Source organism: Fukomys damarensis, unplaced genomic scaffold, assembly GCF_012274545.1.
Source record: "Fukomys damarensis isolate Sample0158 unplaced genomic scaffold, DMR_v1.0_HiC HiC_scaffold_24, whole genome shotgun sequence".
NCBI classification, from domain to species: Eukaryota; Metazoa; Chordata; class Mammalia; order Rodentia; family Bathyergidae; genus Fukomys; species Fukomys damarensis.
Window position 1 is genome coordinate 27,370,313 of NW_022900936.1, and position 7,998 is coordinate 27,378,310.

The following is a 7,998-nucleotide window of genomic DNA, read 5'->3' on the forward strand; positions in this document are numbered from 1 at the left end:
ATATATACTATTTTGTGAATTTTAAGGATAAACATGGCTCAAGAAGAATGGACAGAGAGAAAGAAGCGGTAGCAAGGTCATGATTCATCTCAATCCAATATAAGTGATCTTCCACTGCCACCCAGACATATGGCACTGAGATTAAGCATGCTTTTCTGTCTACTAGCATACTACCTAAATTGAACAAAAGAGAGTTTTTTTTTTTCCTGGAGCATTTAAAAGCTTCTAGTAAATCAATGCACAAGAATAATAGCTGTAACTATATACTATAACTATATATAATATAAACCTGTAATATAGGTTATGGTGAGTTGACCTAACCTTAAATAACAGTGTATTGATCAGTCACTGCAGAGCTGAATATTAAAAAGAACTCTACAGAAAAACTATATTTTAATAAGTAAATCTGTCTCTCGTAATATTATGATTCTGTTTCTCATATGGCTAGTCTAGAACTACTATATGTTTAGTGATTTTGTAACTATATCATATTATCTGTGTGTTGAACAAATAAGTAACTATATTTTATGTGGTGAAACCTAGCTTTTTTGCTGCCAGAAATGTTACATATAAGAAAAACGGGAAAAGTTGGAAAGAACCTGGTAGTGTTAGATTAGAATCAGAGTTCAGGTTTGTTTCTAGATTAAAGTGATAGAATGAATATAAATGTATGAATATGTGTGAATATGTTGGTTGAGAGGACTCAGAAACAATTAAATTTCAATATACCCAATGTCCAGATCTTGGTGTTTTGATAGTAATAAAAGAAATAAGACCTTATTAAAGTGGTAGTTGTCTGTCAGCTTAGGATAAGGTAAATACAATAAGCCTGTATGTCTAATGGTACCAGGAAGTGAGAGAGTGATCCAAAGGCAATCAAGACCTGTGAAGGAGGAGTGGAGCGCCAATGGACAAACCAAAAATATTTGAGCAAGATTAGTAATGATACTACAGGACTCTAACTCATGAAATAAAATAAATATCTATGCTTCAAATATAAATTAATATTGAACACACCTAAATGCAGAGTAAGCAACTCTTCCTTTTAAAGATATGCCTACTAATAAATATGGAAGAATTGAAATAAATTCAAAGTCACCATCAGACAAAACCACATTATTGCTATATTGATCAACAGAATTAGTAGGAGAATGTATGAAAAGAAACAGGATATGTACACAGTTTAACATATCCCAAGATATTTGTATATTAAAAGTGAATAATTAGAATATTACAGGAACAAAGCATAACAGACATCCCTCCCAAGTGATCAAGGTTAACATCACCAGTAATAAACAGCATCATGCACCTCCTGATACCATGTATAAGCAGAACATAAAAACCTCTCTCAGGTACTTGTATCAACAATGCATAAACTCATAATACTAGAAAATTCATATGGAATTAAAATTTTATAGTTGCAATTATTGATTGTGTCTTTTAAAAGTGTCAAGGCCACGAAGGATGAGTACGGACAGGGAAATGGATTCAGGTTGGATGACGGACACAGAAACGACCCAGGAATAGAACGCAGTGTAGAATTGCAAAGTGAATCCTGGAAGAGAAAAAGAAAAACTATTTTGGGGGAAACTAATGAATAAGGTCTATGAAGTTCATTTAACAGTAGCATGATAATTTTAACTTCTTGATTTTGGAAGCCATTGTTGGGCTATATGAATTGTATGCTTTTTTTGGCAAATTTTCTATAAATTTAAAATTTTTGTTTTGCTTCGGCTTGTTTGTTTTTTGATACCAGGACCGTATGCTTATGAGGCAGGCACAGTGCTGCTGAGATAAATCCCCAGCCCTAGTATAAATTTATATTAATTTTCAAATTAAAATATTAAAAAAGAATCCTATGACAACACCAAAGTAAAGACATTAATTTAACAAAAGAAGAAAAGGAAGAGGACAGAAAAAATAATAAACTTGCCCAGGATCACCAAGTTAGAAGATTATAGAACTAGCATTCAAATTCACAGTCTGACTGCATTTCAAGATCATAAAGACTATAATTTGATATGGTCTGAGGCTCTACTAATTTAGAAATATTTATACTTTCTTAATTCTACTTTGGCATACAAGAGTATTATATTATTATTACATAAAATGAAATCCTGGTTTAAAAAATTGATATTTTACAATGTATAATGCTAAGTGAAGTAAAAAAACTTCATTGTCTTATACTAATATTTTCAACCAAATGTGCAACTAGGAACCATTAAGCAGAATCTGAGCAAAGAACTAAATGAGTTTATTTGAATTCAAAAATGAAAATGCATCCATAGGGCTTTTATGCTTCATTACTAAAAGAAATCATTAATAATAAAAGTATATAATGACAGACAGTTACTAATGCAATAAATTTGCTAAAATAAGATGAGAAATTGCTAATAATGTATTTATTACATTCAAAGAAAGATTTAGGTGGGTGTGCTCTGGCTCTGAATTTGTTAAAGATAATTAGTTGTGTATATCTATTTAAAATGGTCATTTTATCATTGGAAAATAGTTTTTATCAAATTGGTAATTCCTTTGAGGCATGCAAGAAACTTAAATACTTTACTTATATACAATCAGCCATACAAATAAGTGAATAAAATGTATTATGTAAGTGTTTTCATCTGTTCAATAATATTTATAATTAGAAAATTAAGTAATGTATAGAAATTCAATCTAAAGAAGCATAATTTCTTATTAAATTAAAAAGAAGATAAATGAAATTCTGTAAAAAAACATTATGAGCTACAATTTATTGTGACTTAGGTTAAATGCTAGAACATCTCCCAGATTACAAATTTTCAAACAAGAAAGATGAAATAACTTTCTTCTATGCTGACTGACATATACATAATCAAAATTTGTCATGATCTGACAGCACATATTCAATAAATATAAAACCTTCTTTCATAAAAACAAGAATGTACGTTAAAAGCTGTCAAAATGTATAAACATCCTCTTACTTTACATACATTGAAACCAAACCAGACAAAAGGAGGGAATACAAAAATATGTTTACTTTGTTGGCTTGAGCATTATATTTTCTTCATATATAATTCATGGCTCCTCTTACTTTCTGTTTTTAAATATACTGTAGGAAAATGCTACCAAGATTCAGTTAAAGCTTGCTGAAAAGAACTTGTAACAGAAGGTTTTCCATTTAACAGTTAAAAAAAGTAAATAGAATTTATGTCTGTCCTGGGCCCAATTAAACTTCCATTCAAACTTGTCCTGACCAAAAAATAAATTACCTATGGATTCTGAATAAGGATTTTTACACACTTGGAGAGAGAGTAAAAATACATCTGTGGGGAGCTATGATTTATGAAAGTATTGATTTCTTTGTTAAATAATGAATTAGATGTCCTACCACAATATTATTTATCAAACTTTTTTGTCATATAATTAAATTGTCACATAATGGATTGTGCCCATATAGATTCATTAAATATTAAAAACTACATGTGACACTGCTCACCTTATCTTAGGCTAACAACACATTTCCTCTGGTCTTTTCCATTAAGGGCAATAATGGCAGCCCCCTCCTTACCATCGCAGCTTGTAGCCCTTGTTTGGCCAGGCTGCAGAAGCCTTGGGGAGATTCCCGTAGATTGTACAGGAAACTCCTGCAGTGATTGAAGCTATACACACTTGGAGAGCAAGTGACATGAAAAACTTTCCACTCAATTCAAGTCAACAAAACAAGCACTGAGGCATAAAATATTTAATAACAAACAAAATAAAACATATCATCGAGACATATTAAAATTAGATTTACATTTACCAGCCCCATTCATCTTGATCACCCTTGATTTTCCCAGAAACTTTCTTTAAAGTCCTGTCCTGCTTGGAGTCTTTGATTTTTTTTTTTTCTTTTCTCAGACAGCCCAGATTTCCATATATTATCAAAGCTATAGCTATCCACAACATGTCACCAACTATATAACTGTACTTCTGCCTTCTCCTGATCACTAACTCTTATTCTCGCTCTCATTGACCCTTCCTTAGGACTAACTTGGAGTCTTCATCATAATTAATACTTCTGGTGGCCACGTAATCCATCTCTACCTCTCCTAACCCATGTCACGTTTTTCTGCACTTGACATTCAAGAGCTGACATTGCTTTGGATCTGAATTTCTGTATCCCATTACCTACATCCACAGCTTGTACAGGTGCTTTTGTGTGGACTGGGATATGTTGAGGCAGTTAAGAACAATAAAATTTAACATTAATTGTATGTGTACTAGATGTCAGGCATTACACTAAACTTTCCATCTGCATTATCTTGCTCCATCATGACAGCCCTATAACATTGGTACTCAGGATTTTCTTGTTTAATTTATGAAGAAATTACAAATAAGAGGTGTTTAGTAATATTTCAAGGTCACAGTGCCAGGAAATGACAACAGAATTCAAAAATCAAATAAGTCTAACTTTAAAATCTCTGTTAAGAGCTTTTATGCTCCACCACTGCTCTGGGAATAGGTGAAAATAAAAATGGAAGAGCATAGGCAATTTTTATTCTGAAACTTTTGTAATGGGTTAGTAATTTGCTTTAAATTAATAATTCTGTGGTCATGAATTACCTCTGCTGTTGTTTAAAAATCTAAAGTGTTACTGTTTTTCATTTTTAAGAAGTGGGAAACTAAACAAATCCCTACTGTACTTCCATTTAGAATCTTACTCTTGTTTTTGCACATAAATTGAGAATAAAAATAAAGACATTATTTTCTGAAACCCATCTGATACTTAACCCAACAAGAGGAAGGTTTCAGTCCCAGCTGAACTTGCACCCCTCTCTGAAGGGCAGCGCTTTCTGGGAGGACTGAAAGAGTGTCCACAATGAATAAGGCACTTTGGGGAATTTAGTAAGGATGAAATATGGTATATACCTCTTGGAAGTTTTCAGAGAAAGACAGAGACAGAGCCAGAGAGAGAGAGAGGAGGAGGAAGGAGGAGGAGGAAAGGACACAAAAATTTAGGAAAGGTGAAAACATAAATTCATAGAAACAGAAAAAGACTAGATGTCATTCAGTAATGAATACAATATCACTTTTTATTCATTCAGATTTTAATTCACAAAGCATATACGCTGTACCTTAAACTGCACACAGTTTACAGAGGAAAAGACAAGACACCATTCATTACCTTTTCTTACAATGTTTGATTTGAAGATGGCTCAGTGCTTGGGTAGGAAATGTAAGGTTTGCGTCACAGAAAATCTGCAATGCTGGGCTCAAGATTTAAGACCGGATTCTTAAATAGTTGATGCTTGAATAGTTTAAGGAGGAAAGTGTCACAATTGTTTCAGAGACAGATGCTGCGGATTGTGGATCAGGTTCAAAGTGGCAAGAACTTTCATGAATATGAAGGCCCCAGTGGAGTTGTGGAAAGCTTGACTTTCGGAGCCAGATGGGAAAAGATTCACTGGGGGATTCTGCGGAGCAGTCGGGGGAAAGAAGGCCAATGTTGACTGGGAGAAAAGGTGCTGAAAAGAAGGATACTGAACGTTTACCTGTAAAACTTTGAAATATTCTGAGATCAAAGAAGAAGTTCCAGGTTAGCATAGCTTGCTTGCTGTGAAAGTTTAGACTCTGAAGTTTGACATCCAAGAATATAAATCCAGCATCTCCTCTTACCAGCTTTAGAACCACAAACCAACAAGTGAGTTAGTGTTTGTGAATGTAAATAATATTTAACTCTTATAATGGTGCAAAGATTAAAATGAAGCATTTCAAACAGTTCCTGGCATGAACTAGATGCTAAATGAATATCAAAAGTATTCCAAATATAGAAACATCAGTATGAGCTCAGTAGTTTTGTTGAATCTGTTACTACTGCCAGGTGGCTACTCTGAGTGGTAGAAATTGACCATGAAGGGCTGGGGATTTGGCTCAGTGGTTCCGCTGTCTGCCTCGCAAGCGCAAGGACACTAGTTCAATCCCTGATACCAAAAACAAACAAACAAACAAACAATTAACCATGAAGCTAATTGTGTAACTCAAGTATCAATCAGGATACAGTAACCACAGGAATTAGTTGGAGAGAGAGAGTTTAATATTAAGAATTATTAACTACTGAATAGGTCACTGAAAAGACATGAAAGCAATCTGTGAAGTTAAAAATTTGGCAGGTCATTACCACCATGAAAGATGGGGAGGCGAGCTGTGGAAAAGCTGAACCTCAGGCCTCCGTGAAGGGCCCACTGCTTGGCTCAAACTAGTGTTTCAGAGTGTGAAAGAAGGGGAAACACACACAGGGAATTCAGAGAAGGTGGTGCTACTTGTCTTATTCTGGGATTCCCAAGATCGTTAATAGTGTCATGGGGTTGAATCTCATACCTCTGATGAGAATCAGCTACAAGGCTGATATCAGATGTTTTTTGGGTATGAAAGTATCTCAACATGCAAATGAAAATTCATACTGGATTCTGCCCCTGCTACAAAAATCAATCACCATCATCACTACCAAAGAGAAAGAACTCCCCAGGGTTATAAGAAACAAAGCATTCCTTCCTTCTACTGCCTTTAAGCTTTCCATTTGCATCCCATATTGTCAGAGCCCCAAAGATTCCAGTAGCTGATCAGAAATACATCTGGCACAGGGTGGGTCCCATCACCAAGCAGAGTAGGAAGAGTGAACAGCACCTAAAGGACAATAGTTTACTGATTAAGACAAAAATAAAAATTCACTTTTGAAGACATTCTTAACTACACATGAGTTTAGATAAATTTTAGTATGTCCTTAAGGCTAAAATGGCAGAATTATATATGATTATTTTTGTCAGCATGGTGTGCAATTGGGCGGGATTTTGATAATAAGATGTATAGGGGGAAAGGAAAGAAGCCTGTGGGAGAATAAGGAAGATTTAACCTGGAGTAGTATGGTGGTGTTCCCAGAAACAGGAATTTAAGGAAAGAAGATCCAAATATATTTTATTTCTTAAGAGTTTTTTCCCCTGTGAATTGTACAGTGAGTATGGAGGAAGGGTTTTTTTCACAAATATTTTCAGAATTGGGATTGTGATTTAAATTTATTTACTTATGACCCTAGCACCAAGACAGACACTGAGATTCAGCATAGCTATCCAGACAAGACACAATTACAACAGGGTTACAAGAAACACTGATACAGTGACAGCCTGGTAGTACCACAGTGCTGTTTGGCTATAGAAAGTTCCACCAGCCTAGGAGCAAATAGAATGGTTCTTTCCTGTCCCTGCTCCTTTCCTTATCCTCACAGCTGATCAGCTATTTGCTCTGAATTGATCTCCAGCTTTGCTTTTGAGTTGTAGCACATGAGTTCATATACCTATTATCTGATATTTTTCATAATATGGATTTTTCTCTCTCTCTGGAGGAATGCTTGTGTTCTTAGTAAGCTTACTCTAAACTCTGTTTCTAAGAATTAAGAGGTTGGAGTATCTGACAGTTTTGTAACATGAAGGTATAAGCAGTTAGCAGTTATTTCCAAGCCATCACATTTTGCTCACTAAAATTCTATTATTATCTCAAACATGTAAGGCATGGGGCTTAGACTGGTGGCTTCAAGCGGTGTCTGTGCAGAATTCTGAAACAGAAATAACACTAAAATTGCAAACATTTTTTCAAGCTCTAAAAATATAGATAGGAACTAGCATAGAATAATCAATTGGAATAATTGTTTTAATTCCAGAAAACATCAAAAATCTGACCTCAAGTTATTTAATCAAGGCTAAAATGTAGTAAAAACATGCACATTAACTAGGTCATAAATTTAGTTATCAAAAGGATTTTGTTAAGCAGAGTTAATTTATGGTCATCTGTATTTGTCCATTTAAAAATTCAAAATTAATTTTATTAGTCAAAGATTGTACTCTTCTTGCAAGTATCAAAACTCACTTCAGGGGCTGAGGATTTAGCTCAGCGGTTCGGTGGCCTGCCTGGCAAGCGCAAGGACCAGAGTTCAATCCCCAGTACAAAAAAAAAAAAAAAAAAAAACCTCACTTCAGATATCTT

The 7,998-nt window shown here is 34.3% G+C and overlaps 1 protein-coding gene and 1 long non-coding RNA gene across 14 annotated transcripts in view; one reads left to right on the plus strand and one right to left on the minus strand.

The window, feature by feature from the left end:
* The window catches only part of Robo2 (roundabout guidance receptor 2), a 1,584,609-nt gene that overhangs the window by 640,238 nt on the left and 936,373 nt on the right, over positions 1–7,998 (plus strand). The window lies entirely within an intron of this gene.
* The window catches only part of LOC104877268, a 94,383-nt gene that overhangs the window by 69,693 nt on the left and 16,692 nt on the right, over positions 1–7,998 (minus strand). The window contains exon 3 of one of the 3 annotated variants that reach the window (XR_004518796.1): positions 454–1,555. The exons of the other annotated variants lie outside the window; for them this stretch is intronic. This is a non-coding gene — a long non-coding RNA (uncharacterized LOC104877268). Of the gene's footprint in view, positions 1–453; positions 1,556–7,998 lie in introns of those variants that run through there. 3 annotated transcript variants of the gene reach the window in all.